General features: G+C 35.2%; 1 non-coding gene and 1 pseudogene across 1 annotated transcript; one reads left to right on the top strand and one right to left on the bottom strand.

The window, feature by feature from the left end:
- The first annotated feature begins 313 nt into the window (after positions 1 to 313).
- LOC112704623 (small nucleolar RNA R71) lies at positions 314 to 417 on the top strand. Its single transcript, XR_003155239.1, has one exon. It is a non-coding gene; the product is annotated as a small nucleolar RNA R71 (small nucleolar RNA).
- A 13285-nt stretch (positions 418 to 13702) lies between these two features.
- Positions 13703 to 14533, bottom strand: LOC112701539 (tubulin alpha-5 chain-like; annotated as a pseudogene).
- Positions 14534 to 19858: the final 5325 nt, after the last annotated feature.

Raw genomic sequence — 19858 nt, forward strand, 5'->3', positions numbered from 1 at the left:
GGATGCATGTTGCAATCCATTCAGATTTTGAGAGATCATGTTGACCTGTTGAGTCAACACTTTGTTCTGAGCCAGTATGGCATTCAGAGCATCAATTTCAAGAACTCCCTTCTTCTGAGGGACCCCATTATTCACGGAATTCCTCTCAGAGGTATACATGAACTGGTTGTTTGCAACCATGTCAATGAGTTCTTGAGCCTCTTCAGGCGTTTTCTTCAAGTGAATAGATCCACCTGCAGAATGGTCCAGTGACATTTTCGAAAATTCAGAGAGACCATAATAGAATATATCTAACATGGTCCATTCTGAAAACATGTCAGATGGACATCTTTTGGTCAACTGCTTGTATCTTTCCCAAGCTTCATAGAGGGATTCACCATCTTTTTGTTTGAAGGTTTGAACATCCACTCTCAGCTTGCTCAGCTTTTGAGGAGGAAAGAATTTATCTAAGAAGGCAGTGACCAGCTTATCCCAGGAGTCCAGGCTATCCTTAGGTTGTGAATCCAACCATATTCTAGCTCTGTCTCTTACAGCAAAAGGGAAAAGCATGAGTCTGTAGACTTCAGGATTAACTCCATTCGTTTTTACAGTGTCACAGACTTGCAAGAACTCAGTTAAAAACTGATAGGGATCTTCAGATGGAAGCCCATAAAACTTGCAGTTTTGTTGCATTAATGCAACTAGTTGAGGCTTAAGCTCAAAGTTATTGGCTCCAATGGCAGGAATGGAGATGCTTCTTCCATCAAACTTGGATGTTGGCTTTGTGAAATCACCAAGCATTCTCCTTGCATTATTATTATTATTTTCGGCCATCTCCTTCTCTTGTTCGAAAATTTCTGAAAGGTTATTTCTGGATTGTTGTAATTTAGCTTCTCTTAATTTTCTCTTCAGAGTCCTTTCAGGTTCTGGATCAACTTCAACAAGAGTGCCCTTTTCCTTGTTCCTGCTCATAAGAAAGAGAAGAAAACAAGAAAAGAAAAAGGAATCCTCTATGTCATAGTATAGAGATTCCCTCAGGTTAGTAGAAGAAGAAAGAGGTAGAAGAATGAAGAAGGATGAAGAAGAATTCGGATGAAGAGAGGTGAAGAGAAGTGTTAGTAGTTAAATAATTAAATAGAATAAGAGAAGAGAAAGAAATTTTCGAAAATAATTTTGAAAAAATGGTTAGTGATTTTCGAAAATTAAAGATGAGATGAGATTAAAATTAGAATTTAAAACAATTAAAAAGAATTTTTGAAAAAGAGGGGGAGAATTTTCGAAAATTTAGAGAGGGAAAAGTAGTTAGGTGGTTTTGAAAAAGATAAGAAACAAACAAGGAGTTAGTTAGTTGATTGAAAAAGATTTGAAATCAAATTTTGAAAAAGATAAGAAGATAGGAGGTTAGATAAGATATTTTGAAATCAAATTTTGAAAAAGATAAAATTTTTGAAAAAGATAAGATAAAAGATAAAAAGATATATTTGAAAAAGATATTTAAAAAAAAGATTTAATTTTAAAAATTACTTAACTAACAAGAAACTACAAGATAAGATTCTAGAATTTTAAAGATTGAACCTTTCTTAACAAGAAAGTCAAACTTCAAATTTTTGAACCAATCACATTAATTGTTAGCTAATTTTTGAAAATTTGATAAAAAGATAAGAAAAAGATTTTGAAAATATTTTGAAAAATATTTTTGAAATTTTCGAAAATGCTAAAAAAATTGAAAAAGATATGATTTTTGAAAAAGATTTTGAAAAGATAAGATTTTTAAAATTGAAATTTTGACTTGACTTGTAAGAAACAACTAATTTTTAAAAATTTTTGACCAAGTCAACCCAAAATTTCGAAATTTTGGAGGAAAATAAGGAAAAGATATTTTTGATTTTTAAATATTGAATGAAAAACACAAAAATGACCCAAAACATGAAAATTTTGGATCAAGACACAAGATGCATGCAAGAATGCTATGAATGTCAAGATGAACACCAAGAACACTATGAAGATCATGATGAACATCAAGAACATAATTTTGAAAAATTTTTAATGCAAAGAAAACATGCAAGACACCAAACTTAGAAATCTTTAATGCATGAAAAATATGAATGCAAAAATGCACATGAAAAACAACAAAACACACAAAACAAGAAATCATCAAGATCAAACAAGAAGACTTGTCAAGAACAACTTGAAGATCATGAAGAACACTATGAATGCATGGGATTTTCGAAAAAAAAAATGCAAGAAAAATTTTAAAAGCATGCAATTGACACCAAATTTAAAAATTGACTCAAGACTCAAACAAGAAACACAAAATATTTTTGATTTTTATGATTTTCTAATTTTTTTGTATTTTTATTGATTTTTTCGAAAAACATGTTTGGAAAAACGAAAAATAAAAGAAAGATTTTTGAAAAAGATTTTTGAAAAGAAAATTACCTAATCTGAGCAACAAGATGAACCGTCAGTTGTCCATACTCGAACAATCCCCGGCAACGGCGCCAAAAACTTGGTGGACGAAATTGTGATCACTTGTATGTATTTATAAAAGATGTATACTCTGAGGGCATTGTTTATTTTCTTCACAATCTCGTTCAACTAACCAGCAAGTGTACTGGGTCGTCCAAGTAATAACCTTACGTGAGTAAGGGTCGAATCCACAGAGATTGTTGGTATGAAGCAAGCTATGGTCACCTTGTAAATCTCAGTCAGGCAAATTAAACATTATTTATGGGTTTGAGGATAGGAATAATAAAAAGAAATAAATAATAAAAGGGATAGAACACTTATGCAGATTCATTGGTGGGAATTTCAGATAAGCGGATGGAGATGCTGTAGAGCTCTTGGACGCCTGCTCTCCTACTCCTTCTACTCAATCCTTCTTACTCCTTTCCATGGCAAGCTTTGTATAGGGGTTCACCATTAACTGTGGCTACTTTCATTCCTCACGGGGAAATAACCTGTGCGGCTGTCACTCGCACAGCTAACCAGTCTGGAGGCATCACCCATGGCTGATGGCTACATCCCATCCTCGCAGTGAAAACTATGCTAACGCACTCTGTCACAGTACGGCTAATCACCGGTTGGTTCCCGCTCCTACTGGAATAGAATCCCTCTTTTGCGTCTGTCACCAACGCCCAGCAGGTTAAAGTTTGAAGCACGTCACGGTCACTCATGATCGGAATCCTACTCGGAACACCACAGACAAGGTTGGACTTTCCGGACTCCCAGGATCCTACTCGGAACACCACAGACAAGGTTGGACTTTCCGGATCCAGATGAATGCCGCCAACTATCTAACTTATACCACGAAGATTCTGTTGGGGAATCTAAGAGATATGCATTCAAGCTCTGTTGCATGTAGAACGGACATGGTTGTCAATCACGCGCATTCATAAGTGAGAATGATAATGAGGGTAATTTGACTCATAACATTCATCATGTTCTTGGGTACGAATGAATATCTTGGAATAAGAATAAGAGAGATTTGAATAAAAGAAGATAGAATTTCATTAATACTTGAGGTACAGCAGAGCTCCACACCCTTAATCTATGGTGTGCAGAAACTCCACCGTTGAAAATACATAAGCAAAGAGTTCAGGCATGGCCGAATGGCCAGCCCCTCTAAACGTGATCAATGATCCCCTAAGATGAAGAATAGAACAAAACTGAGATCAAAGATGTCTAATACAATAGATAAATGTCCTATATATACTAGACTAGCTACTAGGGTTTACATGAGTAAGTAATTGATGTATAAATCCACTTCCGGGGCCCACTTGGTGTATGCTTGGGCTGAGCTTGATCATTCCACGAGCTAAGGCATTTCTTGGCGTCAAACTCCAGGTTATGACGTGTTTTGGGCGTTCAACTCCGGATCATGACGTTTTTCTGGCGTTTAACTCCAGACAGCAGCGTGTACTTGGCGTTTAACGCCAAGTTACGTCGTCATTCTTCGAATAAAGTATGGACTATTATATATTGCTGGAAAGCCCTGGATGTCTACTTTCCAACGCCGTTGAGAGCGCGCCAATTGGAGTTCTGTAGCTCCAGAAAATCCATTTCGAGTGCAGGGAGGTTAGAATCCAACAGCATCAGCAGTCCTTTTGTCAGCCTTCTTCAGAGTTTTGCTCAAATCCCTCAATTTCAGTCAGAATTTACCTGAAATCACAGAAAAACACACAAACTCATAGTAAAGTCCAGAAATGTGAATTTAACATAAAAACTAATGAAAACATCCCTAAAAGTAGCTCAAACTTACTAAAAACTATATGAAAACAATGCCAAAAAGCGTATAAATTATCCGCTCATCAGAGTCTAACAAAAATTAGACCAATATGTTCTGTTTTCATTCCTAAGTACTATATAATTGTTTCACCGTAATTAAGATTTCGGTTCACCATAATTAAGATTTCGGTTCACCATGCAGACCAGCTGTGTTGTGGATAAAAAATTTGTCCCAAAAGTAGGAATGATTTTCAAGACACTAGAAGAAGCTGGAAAGTTCTACAAACATTATTCCAAACTTGCGGGTTTTTCTACCAAAATCAGGAACATGACTCGGGACGGAGACAAGATTAAGAATCAACTAATTGTATGCTTTAGAGAGGGGAGGTGAAAATCAAAGATATCTTCAACTTTGAAGACAAACCCTTAATGAAGTAATCCTACCGAACCGAAGTAATCCTACCGAACCGAAAAAATTCATACGATGAATAGTACATGACAACTATTTATTCATCAAAAAAAATGTTTCTTAATGCAGAAATATTCAAATGAACAAACTAACAATTGCAAGTAGGACAAATAATTTAATTATAACCTAAAAGCATTTCAAAGCAAATTTTTTGGAAAATTTTAGTAGAGTATTTACTAATGGGTTGTGTTGTTTCGGATGCAATCTGTTCAATGATCATTTCCCTTGTCCAATGGGCCACCCATGGTGCAGGGGGAGCATCAGGTGCAAACGAGAGGGGGAACTTTGTTTGATGGAAGTATATCAACATTAATACAAAAACACAGCCATCAACAGACTGTTTCTTCCCTTCTCTCTTATTTTCAACTCCTTTCATTAAGAAGTTCAGAACATGCTTTGTCCAATCCCATTCTCTAATGTTGTCCACATGAAAGATTGGTGGCTTGTAGATTGGGGAGGCCACACTTACTATTGTGGGGAGCAAGAAGCACTTTTGTATGAAGACAACAAAAGTCCTCTTGAATTTTTTCCGGTTTTCCTCCCCTTCTACACTCATATCTAGCACATTCCTTGCCAAAGTCGCCATGAAAATATTTTTGACGCTGTCAAATATTTCCTTGTCTGCTGAATTCAGCTTGTTGTAATAAACTTTTTCAGGAAAAAAGATTCTCTTCAATATTTTAATAGCAAAAATAAGACAAAAATGGTCAGTTTAATTTTCCAAACATCAATGAACTGAAAATAAGCAGTAAGTGAAAAATATATCACCTCCGCTGGTTATGCCGAAGGCAGTTGCTACTTTTTTGAGGATTTATGTATATTGTCCCCTGTAGAGTTTTCAGGCATCCTCTCTCTACATTAAACCGATCAAGCAATTCTAACAGTGTATTAGAGACGTTCATTTCTGGCACATGTGTCAGACTACCAAATCCTATTTCTTCCACCATATCTTTCTTTTCTTGACTCATTTTCCTGTACACTGTTGCTATTGCCTTTGCTTGGCATCTGCAATAGTGGGTTTTCTGCAAGTTTTGAAAAAGAATGTGAGGATATATTTATAATACAAAATACATATTATTCACATGAAAGTGGATAAATATATTTAATCAGCTTACGTTATAATGTGCCTTCTCCTTTATTGTTGCCATTTTCTTGTTGTGTTTTGCTGTAATAAAAAATTTGGTCAATATTTCATTCAATATATCAACAAGCACAAGCATGTATATATTAAACAAGTCAATTAAAATGCCACAACCCACCGAACCAAAAACCCTTCATGCACAGAACCAAAATAAAAAGGCTACCGAACCGAAAAATGTTCATGTGGTTAATAAAGGATGATTAACTTTCAATCAACAAGAATACTATTACAGTAGTATGGTTTATCAAAGTGAAAGAGTTGTCTCCGATGTCAATTGTCCTAAACAAAACTCATTCAATACATCAACAACCACAAGCATGTGTATGTTAAATAAGTCAATTAAAACGCCACAACCCACCGAACCGAAAATCCTTCATGCACAGAACCAAAATAAAAAAGGCTACCGAACCAAAAAATGTTCATGTGTTTAATAAAGGATGATCAACTTTCAATCAACAAGAATACTATTACAGTAGCATGGCTTATCAAAGTGAAAGAGTTGCTCTAATGTCAATTGTCCTAAACAAAACTCATTCAATACATTAACAACCACAAGCATGTGTATGTTAAACAAGTCAATTAAAATGCCACAACCCACCGAACTGAAAATCCTTCATGCATAGAACCAAAATAAAAAAGGCTACTGAACTGAAAAATATTCATGTGGTTAATAAAGGATGATCAACTTTCAATCAACAAGAATACTATTACAGTAGTATGGCTTATCAAAGTGAAAGAGTTGTCTCTAATATCAATTGTCCTAAACAAAACTCATCCAATACATCAACAACCACAAGCATGTGTATGTTAAACAAGTCAATTAAAATGCCACAACTCACCGAACTGAAAATCCTTCATGCACAGAACCAAAATAAAAAAGGCTACCGAACCGAAAAATGTTCATGTAGTTAATAAAGGATGATCAACTTTCAATCAACAAGAATACTATTACAGTAGTATGGCTTATCAAAGTTAAAGAGTTGTCTCTAATGTCAATTGTCCTAAACAAAACTAATTCAATACATCAACAACCACAAGCATGTGTATGTTAAATAAGTCAATTAAAATGCCACTACCCACCGAACCGAAAATTCTTCATGCACAGAACCTAAATAAAAAAGGCTACCGAATCGAAAAATGTTCATGTGGTTAACAAAGGATGATCAACTTTCAATCAAAAAGAATACTATTATAGTAGAATAGCTTATCAAAGTTAAAGAGTTGTCTCTAATGTCAATTGTCCTAAACAAAACTCATTCAATACATCAACAACCACAAGCATGTGTATGTTAAGCAAGTCAATTAAAATGCCACAACCCACCGAACCGAAAATCCTTCATGCATAGAACCAAAATAAAAAAGGCTACCGAACCAAAAAATGTTCATGTGGTTAATAAAGGATGATCAACTTTCAATCAACAAAAATACTATTAGAGTAGTATGGCTTATCAAAGTGAAAGAGTTTTCTCTAATGTCAATTGTCCTAAACAAAACTCATTCAATACATCAATTACAAGCATGTGTATCTTAATCAAGTTAATTAATTTGCCACAACCCACCGAACAAAAAATTCTTCATGCACAGAACCAAAATCATGAAGGCCACAGAACCGAAAAATGTTCATGTGGTTAATAAATCATTATAAATTTTCAATCAATAAGAATAGTGTTCTTCAATGGAAAATAAGTACTGAAGATAGTAACAGAGGTCTAGTTAAACCATCCAAACCAATAAGAACAAGCAACTATATCTTAAACCCCTAGTTATACTGTAAAAATAATTCATAATTGTTCAATCCAATAAACGAAGCAAATCAAACCAGTAAAACTAAAATGAAACTAGGTGAAACATGACATTGCAAGATTTTAAATGAACAGTAGTTTTCTCATACCTTTTGTACTCTTTGTTGCTGTTTTTGTTTGTTTTTGGTTGTTGCTTGCAAAATCTTCTTCCGATTCATTTGCAGTAGTGGTTTCCGTAAAGAATGTGATTGAACTTTGAGTGATGTTCAGAGAGATTCAAAGTGAATGAGTGTTGTAGTGTATTGGTTTCGTGTTGAAGATATAACGTTCGTTCATAATGAAGCGTGAATGGGAAATGAGAGTTTTTTTTTTGTGGTGCCTGTTTCTCACTCTGCATTTAATGCACTTGAAGTAATTTGGGCTTGGGTCTATATGGTTATATGGTTATATGGATGTGTAGCAGCCCTGTATCTAAAAATAGCAATACAAGATTAGCTAGCTTTATAATCTGCCTTTGATTCTTAGCAATTATTAAATAATTGTCTTGATTAAGTAGTTGCCTATAAATACGCTTAAACTCATGTACTATAAGAATCTATGAAATGAAAAATGTATCTTGAGAATTGAAAAGTGTTTTTGTATTTTAATTTTATGAGTGTTAGTGAATTAGAGAGATGAAAAATTTGGTAGTGCCATCTATGTGAGTGAGTAATCTTGGGATCAATAAAGTGTGAGTATTATACTTACGTTTGATATTAAAACTGGTTAATCTAGCGCCTGGTGTTTAAGAGTTTGTGAGATATGGGAGAGTTCTCCTATAATTGTTCATTTATAGAGTTGGTATGACAAACACTTTTAATATTATATGGTCTGGTCCCAAATTAGATGAAAAACTTGATTATAGTCATTGGGAGACTTTGATGTCTACCCATTTGAAGGCCCAGAACTTGTGAAATTTCGTTGAACCAGGTTTACAAGAAGGAGCAGAAGTTGTCCAACAGAGGAGAGATCAATTGGCGCTATCTCAAATTCATCAATGAGTAGATTATATGGTGTTTGACAAAATAGCAAATGCCAAAAGTGTAAAAGAAGCATGGAACACATTGAAGCAATCATACAAAGGCGTAGATAAAGCTCAGAAAGAAAAGCTACAATCTTTGAGAAGAGTACATGAAAGGTACAAGGTGTCAAGCTCAGAAACTGTTGAGCTATATTTTATCCATGTTACAGATCTTGTCAATAAGATGAGAGTCATGGAGAAGATATGTTCGGTAGTAAAGTGGTGGAGAAAATTTTTCACATCATGCCAATGAAGTATGATGATGTGGTAACTATGATACTAGAGTCACACGATATGGATACCATGACGATTTCAGAGCTACAAGAAACCATGGAAAGCCACATTAGCAGAATATTGGAAAAGTCAAAAAAATGAACTGAGGAAGCCCTAAAAAGATGGGTGAATTTAAGCAATGTTGCAGAATCAAGCTTAACACAAAAAGGACGAGGTCGTGGTTTCAATTTTCAAAGTAGAGGCAGAAAAAGTTTTAGAGGAAGAGGTCACAAAAATTACAACCAAAGACGTTATAATAATTTTACACTGCCTAATCAAGGAAGAGGTGGAATGAATTTCAGGTTTGTCAACCAAGGAAGAAGTCGAGGCAATTTTTATCAAGAACGAACTAACTTTAACTGCTTTCATTGTGGAAAATATGGACACAAAGCAGCAGATTGCAGATTCAAAATGATGAATAATAATCAAGCACATATTGCAGAAAATCAGTATCCAAATACTGATGATGATCTGTGTACTCAAACTTTATTTTTTACAAGTAATTCATGTGCTGAAGATGAAAATATATGGTACTTGGATAATGTCTACAATAATCATATGTCTGGTAGAAAATAATTATTTTCTTGATTAGATGATTCAGTTAAACTATTATTGAAGTTTGGTAATAATACAAAGATCCTTATTAAAGGAAAAGGGCAAATACCAATTAGATAGAAGGATGGTTCTCTGATATATTTCTAATATTTTCTATGATTTTGAACTTGATTACAATTTAATGAGTATGGGACAGTTATTTGAGAAGGGATATAAGATGATAACATATAGTGGATATTGCACTGTGTTTGACAGCAACAGAAGGTTCATAGATAAAGTAAAGATGATTTCAAACATAATGTTTCTATTAAATATTCAACATGTTAATCCCTTTTGCATGAGTTCTGTGATACTTGATGATAACTAGTTGTGGCATATGCGGTTTAGGCATTTTCATTTTTTGGCCTAAACTATCTGTCAAGAAAAGGGCTTGTTTTTGGTCTATCACGGGTTCATATTTCCAATTGTGCTTGTGAGATTTGTCAACTGGAAAAGAAGTACAGAGATCCATTTCCTATAGGTAAGTCATGGAGAGCTAGAAGATTACTTGAAATTGTGTATTTATATCTTTGTTCTATAGAAATTTCAAGCAATGGTGGTAGTATGTACTTCATCACTTTTATTGACGATTTTAGTAGATATACATAGGTATACTTTCTGAAGAAGAAATTAGAAGCATGTGATGTCTTTAAGACATTAAAGGCATTTGTCAAAAAACAAAGTGGTTGAAAAATAAAAATCCTCAAAACAGACAGAGGAACATAATATCTTGCATGTCAGAATACTTTAAGAAACACGGAATTCAACAGCAACTAGATATACTCCTCAATAAAATAGAGTTGCTAAAAGAAAGAATAGAACCATCATGAATATGGCTAAATGCATGTTCAAGTCAAAACAAATGCCTAACGAGTTTTGGGCAAAAGCAATCGCAACAGCACTTCATATTTTAAATAGCTGTCTAACAAAAAGTGTTCGTGATAAAAATCCAGAGGAAGATTGGAGTGGAAAGTGGCCTTCCATTCATCATTTCAGAGTCTTTCAGTTATCGCTTATACCCAGATACTAGAGCAATTAAGGAAGAAGTTAGGTGACAAAGGCGAGAAGTGTATATTTATCGGCTATAGAATAGACTCAAAAGCATACAAGCTGCATAATCCAGAATCTAAGAAGGTAATTGTCAGCAGCGACATGATGTTTTACGAGGAAAGCATGTGGGACTGGGACACAAAGGGAAAAAAGTTGCCGATTGTAATTTCAAATACATGTGTGATGAAGAAAAAAGACAATCGAACATAACTAAACAATCAGAATCATCTAAAAGACCTCAAAGAGAGTGAAAACTACTTGCTAGATTAGAAGATTATGAAGTTGGCAATAACAATGATCTGTTCGATGAATAAATCTTAAATTTTGTTCTATTTGCAGATTGTGAGCTGTTGAACTTTGTAAAAGCCTCTAAAGACAACAATTGGAAGAAAGCAATGGATGAGGGGATTCATGCCATTGAGAAAAATGATACATGGGAGCTGACATATTTACTAGTAGATAAGAAGCTGATCGGAGTAAAGTGGGTTTACAAAACTAAGTACCAACCCAACGGTGAAGTTGATCGTTTAAAGGCAAAATTAGTTGCAAAGGGATACAAACAAAAGTCAGGTATCGATTATTTGAAGTATTTACTCCTGTTGCTAGATTAGACACTATTTGTATGATTATTTCACTCTCGGCTCAAAATAAGTAGAAGATACATCAAATGGATGTTTAGTAAGCATTTCTAAATGGCACTTTAGAAGAAGAAGTGTACATTGAGAAACCTGCAGGATATGAAGTTCTTGGAGAAGAATATAAAGTTTACAAGTTGATGGAAGTTTTATACGGGTTAAAGCAAGCACCAAGAGCGTGGTATAAGAAGATTGATTCTTATTTTACTCAAAATGGTTTCAAAAGATGTCCATTTGAGCATACACTTTATATCCTGTTCATTGAACATGGAGATATCTTGATTGTGTGTCTTTATGTTGACGATTTAATCTTTACTGACAACAATTTGAAGATAATTGTAGAATTCTGGGAGGCTATGATAAACCACTTTGAAATATTGGATATGGACTTGATGTCTTATTTTCTTGGCATTAAAGTTCTTCAAAAAGATGATAGAATTTTCATTTTTCAGAAGAAATATGCAAATGATATTTTGAAGAAATTTCAGATGGAGCATTCAAAGCCAGTTCCTACTCCAGTAGAAGAGAAGTTCAAGTTGTTGAGAGAAGATAAAGAAAGAGAAGTAAATCCTATTTATTACAAAAGCTTGATTGGAAGTCTGAGGTACTTAACTATAACCAGAGCAGATATTGTGTTCGGAGTTATATTGCCAAGCAGATTTATAGAAGATCCTTGCACTAACCATTTGCAAGCTGCAAAACAGATTATTTGATATAACAAAGGCACTTTAATCGATGGTATTTATTATGAAAATACTAATAAAGCAAATCTTGTCGATTACACTGATAGTGATTGAGCTGGAGATATAGAAACAAGAAAACGTACTTTGGGATTTGCATTTCATCTTGGTTCTGGTGCAATTTCATGCTCATCAAAGAAATAACAAGTAGTCACTCTCTCTACAACAGAAGAAAAATATATAGCAGCAGCAAGTTATGTAACACAAGCAGTTTGGCAAAGAAGAATTTTTGAGGAATTGAACGAGAAACAAAGTACTCCATCAACGATATTTAGTGATAACAAGTTAGCTATTGCACTTTGCAAAAATCCATTGTTTCATGGGAGATCAAAGCATATGGAAATACAGTTTCACAAAATTAGAGAAATTGGTGAATGAGAGAGAAGTTGTGATCGAGTACTGTCCTACTGAAGAACAAATTGCAGATATATTTACAAAGTCGTTGAAGACAGAGTTATTTCACAAATTGAAGAAGATGCTTGGAATAATTAATTTTACAAACTTGATTTAAGGGAGGCAATGTTAGAAAATTAAATCAAGTTGTATGCAAGTAACAAAAGTTTTGAAAGTCAAAAGCAGAATTCAATTCAAATTCAAAGTGGTTACAAGTTCATGGTTCATCACCAAGACTCTACAAGCTTCTTGTACTATCAACTTGCACAAGTTGAATTCAACATAGAAGACTCCAACAATATTCATCAGCATGCACTATAATTATTTGTTGTCACCGCCATTATCCAATTACAAGGCTCTGATGATATCAACCAAGTGGTATTATCTAGAAATAGCAATACAAGATTAGCTAGCTTTATAAACCGCCTTTAATTCTTAGCAGTTTAGAAATATTGTCTTGATTAAGTAGTTGCCTATAAATAGGCTTAAACTCATGTACTATAAGAGTATTCCATGAAATGAAAAATGTGTTTTGAGAATTGAGAAGTGTTCCTTTGTTTCAATTTTATGAGTGTTAGTGAGTTAGAGAGATAGAAATATGGTAGTGCCATCTATGTTAGTGAGTGATCATGGGACCAATAAAGTGTGGGTATTATACTTACACGAGATTTCCAATTGTCGAAACATTTTTCAACTGACTTTTGTTGGGCTAAGAATGCTTTTCTTTAACTTTTTATGTAGTTCATTTATACTGAACTTCTACAACGATCATAGGTCATACACATCTTTAAAGACAATTAACTTTTGTTATTGGCTTTACTATTGCTTTTGCAATACTCCAACTTTGAATAACCTTGAAAAAAATTGGCATTATTACAAATTTGCCTACGTTTGTACCTTGTGTTCTTCGAACAATATTTTTTTTAAATTCTTCGCACTAGCTCTTATAAGCTAATCACATTTTGTGTCATAAAGATAGTGATTTTATGGATAGAAGAATTATAAACTTACTAGGTAAAATATCCTAAGAATAGATTATTTTAGTGCATTGGACCCTATATAATATAAGAGTTAAGTCTCAAAGTGGTCCCTAAAGTTACACTCAAACCTCATAGTTGTCCCTCAAGTTAATAGTTACCCATATTCATCATTGAAGCTGCACTCTGGGAGTTAGAGTCATCATTTAGGCAATTTTTGTCAATGAAACGCCATCAAAAAGCTGATGTAGACAGGTTTCCGACATGCTGGCAAGCCTAAATGATGTAGTATTTGGTTTGGCGTCTAAATTGTGCCAGACGATGTCGTTTCATTTGCGTAAGTACATTAACTCTTCCCTAATTCAACATTTTATCTTCCTCCAAAAACACAAACAGAGACCTTTTCTTCTCCTTGTTACTCTTTAATGGCATTGATATGAGATATCAAGGGTCCTTCTGCAAATATCATAAATGGCTTCATTGTCCAAGAGCACAACGACATTAGTGTGCTCGAGGAGAGAATGACTGGAAAGAACACTATTGTATGGCTTTACAACAGCCGTACAACCTTGAAACCAGAAATTAGAAAAGGAGAAAACGATACTGTTAAGTTTAGGCAAAGCAAACCCCAAAGTAGCTATTAGGGAATAGAAAATATGAGGCAAATTCTTGAATAATAAATCTTCAAGTTATACCTGACAGGAAGGATAGATGGTGAAACTGAGTTTGGACTTCTTGCCATAATCGACAGAGAGGCATTTAAGGAAGAGGGAACCAAGGCCGGAGCCAGCACTGCCATCGATGGTGTTGAAACGAGGAAGCCCTAGAGGCTAGTGCAGTTGTTGGCAAGCTTGTGAACGTGATTAAGGCAGAGGTTGATGATCTCCTTGCTGACGGTGTAGTGTCCCTTGGCAAAGTTGTTTGCAGTGTCCTCCTTGTCGGAGATAAGCTGCTCTGGGTGGAAGAGTTGGCAGTAAGTGTCAGCTTTAACCTCGTCGATTTTGGTTGGCTCTAAATCGACGAAGACGACATGAGGAATGTGTTTGCCGGATCTTGTCTCGCTAAAGAAAGTGTTGAATGCATTGTGCGCCACTCTAAAGAAAGTGTCACTGGCAGTTATAGAAATCATATCGAAGAATTAATGAATCAAAAAGTGGAATTGGAATTGAAATTGAAATTGAAACCTAGTTAGTTAGTTACCTAGGCATCATACCATCAGGCTGGATGCCATTGATAGAGGAAGGCTTCGTCATCGTCATCATTCTTTCTCCTAGTGAAGAACAACTAAAAAGAGAAGGTCTGAAGCAAATTTGGGGATTAGGATTTTTAAAATTGGTCCAAGGACTAAATTGCCATAGAAAATTTTCATCCTCCACATCAACTAGCTGTGATCTTGCCAATGTGTCAAAAACGGGTCCACATCAGCTTTCTGATGATGCTTGTTAATGGAAATGGCATGAAGGACGACTCTGAGTCCTAGAGTGCAACTTTAGTAATGAATATGAGTAATTATTAACTTGAAGGACCACTATGACATTAAAATGTAACTTCAGGGACTACTTTGAGACTTATCTCTATAATATAATCATTAATGATGAATCAACAAAAAGAAAAGTTTAGTGAAACTTTTGATAGAAATCAAACTGCGAAGTATTAGAAGTTGAAATGGTGATAATCACACATTCACACATGATAGAGCCATTGTTGTTTAGTTTAAAGGAGAAAAAACAACATGAGAGCAGATTTTTTGATAAATCTACAAATCGGGGTTAGTCACGAATTACTTTCATAATAATGCTTTAGTAGAATATATAGATGACAGGAGTTGAAAATTTACACAACAGTGGGACCAAAACAGGACAATATTGAAGGAACAAATATATAGTGGATAGATTGAAATATTGCAAACAGGTACATTGAGAAGACCTAGCTAGTGAGAAGGTATCAGAAACTCCGGTAGAACTGAAAAGAGAGCTAGGAGCGAGAGAAAAATGGAGTAGAGAACGGAGAGATGAGAAGAGAAATGAGAAAATAAATTCATTGATTCCGAAAAACTAATTTACAAAGGAGCTTTCCTATTGTATTTATAATCACATTTAAAGCTGATTTTCTAACAACTAATTACCCTTTTAACAAACTTGACAGCTCAGCATAATTGATTCCTAATCACACGTCCATACTTCAGCTAGTTTCATCTCTTCTCTCTATTTACCCTCAACATTCCCCCTCAACTTAAGTTTGGGTTGGTGGTGCACGAAATTGCAATCACACTTTTGCAATTCCGCACAACTAACCAGCAAGTGCACTGGGTCGTCCAAGTAATACCTTACGTGAGTAAGGGTCGATCCCACGGAGATTGTCTGCTTGAAGCAAGCTATGGTTATCTTGTAACTCTTAGTCAGGATATCAATAATTCTCAGGTTTAATTGTGAAAAGTAGAAGAACATGAAATAGATACTTGTTTTGCAGTAATGGAGAACAAGTTGAGGTTTTGGAGATGCTCTATCTTCTGAATCTCTGCTTTCCTACTGTCTTCTTCTTCATGCACGCAAGGCTCCTTCCATGGCAAGCTGTATGTAGGGTTTCACCGTTGTCAATGGCTACCTCCCATCCTCTCAGTGAAAATGTTCAACGCGCTCTGTCACAACACGCTAATCATCTGTCGGTTCTCAATCAGGTTGGAATAGAATCCAGTGATTCTTTTGCGTCTGTCACTAACGCCCAGCCTTCAGGAGTTTGAAGCTCGTCACAGTCATTCAATCCTTGAATCCTACTCAGAATACCACAGACAAGGTTTAGACCTTCCGGATTCTCTTGAATGCCGCCATCAATTCTAGCTTATACCACGAAGATTCTGATTAAGGAATCCATGAGATATTCACTCAATCTAAAGTAGAACGGAGGTGGTTGTCAGGCACATGTTCATAGGTGAGAATGATGATGAGTGTCACAGATCATCACATTCATCAAGTTGAAGAACAAGTGATATCTTAGAATAGAAGCAAGCATGATTGAATGAAAAACAGTAGTAATTGCATTAATCCATCAAGACACAGCAGAGCTCCTCACCCCAACCATGGGGTTTAGAGACTCATGCTGTGGAAGGTACAGTATGAAACGTGTAAAAATGTCATGAGGTAGAGATACAATGTCAAAAGGTCCTATTAATAGTGAGCTAGTAACCTAGGGTATACAAAAATGAGTAAATGACGTAAAAATTCACTTCCGGGGTCCACTTGGTGTGTGCTTGGGCTGAGCATTGAAGCTTTCATGTGTAGAGACTTTTTCTGGAGTTAAACGCCAGCTTTTGTGCCAGTTTGAGTGTTTAACTCCAATTTTTATGCCAGTTTCGGCGTAAAACGCCGGGAATTCTGAAGCTGATTTGCAACGCCGGTTTGGGACATCAAATCTCAGGAAAAGTATGGACTATTATACATTGATGGAAAGCCCAGGATGTCTACTTTTCAACGCAATTAAGAGCGTGCCAATTGAGCTTCTGTAGCTCCAAAAAATCCACTTTGAGTGCAGGGAGGTCAGAATCCAACAGCATCTGCAGTCCTTTTCAGCCTCTGAATTAGATTTTTGCTTAGGTCCCTCAATTTCAGCCAGAAAATACCTGAAATCACAGAAAAATACACAAACTCATAGTAAAGCCCAGAAAAATAAATTTTAACTAAAAACTAATAAAAATGTAATAAAAACTAACTAAAATATACTAAAAACATACTAAAAATAATGCCAAAAAGCGTATAAATTATCCGCTCATCAGTTGGTCAACTAATCTTAGTTTGCATCTAATCTTCAAGAAGGCATCATGATTTGCTGGGTTGGTAAGAACATCTTCAATTTGATCTTGAGATGGAATATGGATTACATATACCTGTTTGTCCTCAACTCTATGTCAAACAAAGTGGAGATCAATTTTAAAATCTTTGGTTTGGCTGTGCAGAATTGAATTTTGACTCAAGAGCACTGTGCTTTGATTGTCACAGAACAATGTTGGAGAAAGTCTAGCTGGTATATGCATTTCATGGAGGAGTTTTTGGAGCCACATAGTGTCTATCATGGCATCAGCAAGGTCTCTAAACTCAGCCTCAGTGCTTGATCTGGCTACAATTACTTGCTTCTTACTTGACCAATTTATGAGATTCACCCCAAGGAATATACAATACCTAGTTGTTGACTGTGTATCCACAAGATCTACTGCCCAATCTGAGTCACAAAGGCTAAGATTTTGAAGTTTTTGCTTTTGTGAATTTCAAGCCCAAAATCAATTGTCTCGGCCAAGTAGCAAAGGATTCTCTTTACTACCTTCCAGTGTTGTTCCAGGGGTGCATGCATAAATTGTGACACTTTGTTCACGGAGAAGAAAATATCAGTCCCACTAATGGTGGCATATTGCAGCCCACTCACTATGGATCTGTACAAAGAAGGCTTATCAAATGTTGCACTTGTTGTATCAAGCTCTAAGTTACTAGCCATTGGTGTTGCAATGGGTTTAGACTCTAGCATCTCAACTCTTTTTAATAGATCCTTGACATATTTAGCTTGTTTCAGCACTAGAGTATCCACTTTAGTTCTTTCAACTTCAATTCCAAGAAAAAAATTCATTTCCCCCAAGTCCTTTAGGGTGAACACTTTATTTAATTATTGGATTAGACCATCAACTTCAATTTGATTAGTGCCAGTCATCAGTATGTCATTAACATATGCTAGAAGATAAATTGTTCAAGCTTTACTATGTCGAAAAAAGAGACAATGATACGAGGTTATACTTGCAAAACCAAAGCTTCTAAGTGTGCTCTTTAGCTTCAGAAATCAGGCTCTTGGAGCCTGTTTTAACCCATATAAGGCCTTCTCCAATTTGCACACAAGGCTAGAACCCAGTGCATAACCCTCAGGTTGCACCATGTGCACTTTCTCATGTAAATCCCCATAAAGAAAGGCGTTGTTGAAATCAAACTGTCCCACTCTCCATCCTTTTGAAGCAACAATAGACAGCATTGTGCACTGATGTGTGAGCATCTTTCCTATCTTTTTCTAGTAAATTTGTATTTAAATTGTTGAGTTTAATCAATAATTAATTATCTTTTAGCCACTATAGATGCTACTTTGAGTCTTGTGCAATTCTGTTTATTTTAGGTAGCATTTGGCTGGATTCGGAGCACAAGAATTAAAGGAGATGATCAGCGAGGAGCGACGCGTGCGCGTACCTGATGCGTGCACGTGATTTGGAGATTTGCACAGCAACGCGTGCGCGTACCTGACGCGTATGCGTGACACCCGAAGAAGACCATCGACGCGTACACGTGACTGACGCGATCTCGTGATATGCGTCACGTGCAGAAAACGCAAAAAATGCTGGGGGCGATTTCTGGGCCCCATTTTGGCATTCAAGTAAGACGCAGCTCTTTGCCAAGTTAGGCACGGATCTAGTGATGCCAAGTGGTTCCCACGTTACAAGGCGCGGATTATTTAATTAATTCTGATTTAAATTTAAATTTTAAAATAGAAAAAGATATTATTTTAATTTTAGAAATTAGATTTTAAATTAATTAGGATTAGATATAAAAGATAATTCCATTCTATTCCAATTGGCATTCCGTACTTTACAGTTTACCTGAATCCTTATTTTTTCTCTGAGTCATAAGCAACTAAACCTCCACCGTTAAGGTTAGGAGTTCTGTCTATTGTATGGATTGATACTATTATTTTTCTATTTTAATTCATGTTTTGATTTATATTTCAAGAATTGTTTTCGTTCTTTATTTTATGAATTTAGGTGGAACGAAAGTATGACCCATGTTCTAATTGAGTTCTTTTATAACTTGAAAAAGCTCTTTACTTGAACAACAGCTTGAAAATATATTCTCCTAAATTCTAATTATCTGGACTTAACAGGATACGTGACATATAATCCTCTTATATTTGGGTAATTAGGATTTTTGTGGCATATAAACTGGAATTTGATCTTCATCCTCTAATTGGAATTAATTGACCAAGGAATTGGCGGTTGATGAATTTTAGAGGAGACTAGAAAGGTCTAAGGAATTAGGGTCTAGTCACCTATAGTTTGCCATGAATTAAATCTTACATGATTAAAATAGTTAGTAAGAAAATTTAATCCAGAAAATAGATATCTCTGAAACCTTAACTGTTTTCTCTATATTTTATTCCCAACTTATTTACTTACTTGTCTTTCTAATATTTTGAATTTATTGTTTATGCTTTTGAATCTTCAAAACCATTTTCTGTTTGTCTGACTATAAGCTAATCACTCAATTATTGTTGCTTGATCCATCAATCGTCGTGGGATCGACCCTCACTCACTTGAGGTATTACTTGGTATAACCCGGTGCACTTGCCGGTTAGTTTGTGGTTTTAAATTCCGCACCAAGTTTTTGGCGCTGTTGCTGGAGATTGATTGTGATTGACAACTACTCGTTGTTTGATTTCTTAGATTAGATAATTTTTCTTTTAATAGTTTGATTTTATTATTATTATTTTTTCTTTCTCTGTTTGTTTATTTTCATTCGCGTATAATTTTTTTCTTTTCTTTCTTTTCTTTTTTCTCTCGC

This window comes from Arachis hypogaea, chromosome 7 (assembly GCF_003086295.3).
Source record: "Arachis hypogaea cultivar Tifrunner chromosome 7, arahy.Tifrunner.gnm2.J5K5, whole genome shotgun sequence".
Classification (NCBI taxonomy): domain Eukaryota; kingdom Viridiplantae; phylum Streptophyta; class Magnoliopsida; order Fabales; family Fabaceae; genus Arachis; species Arachis hypogaea.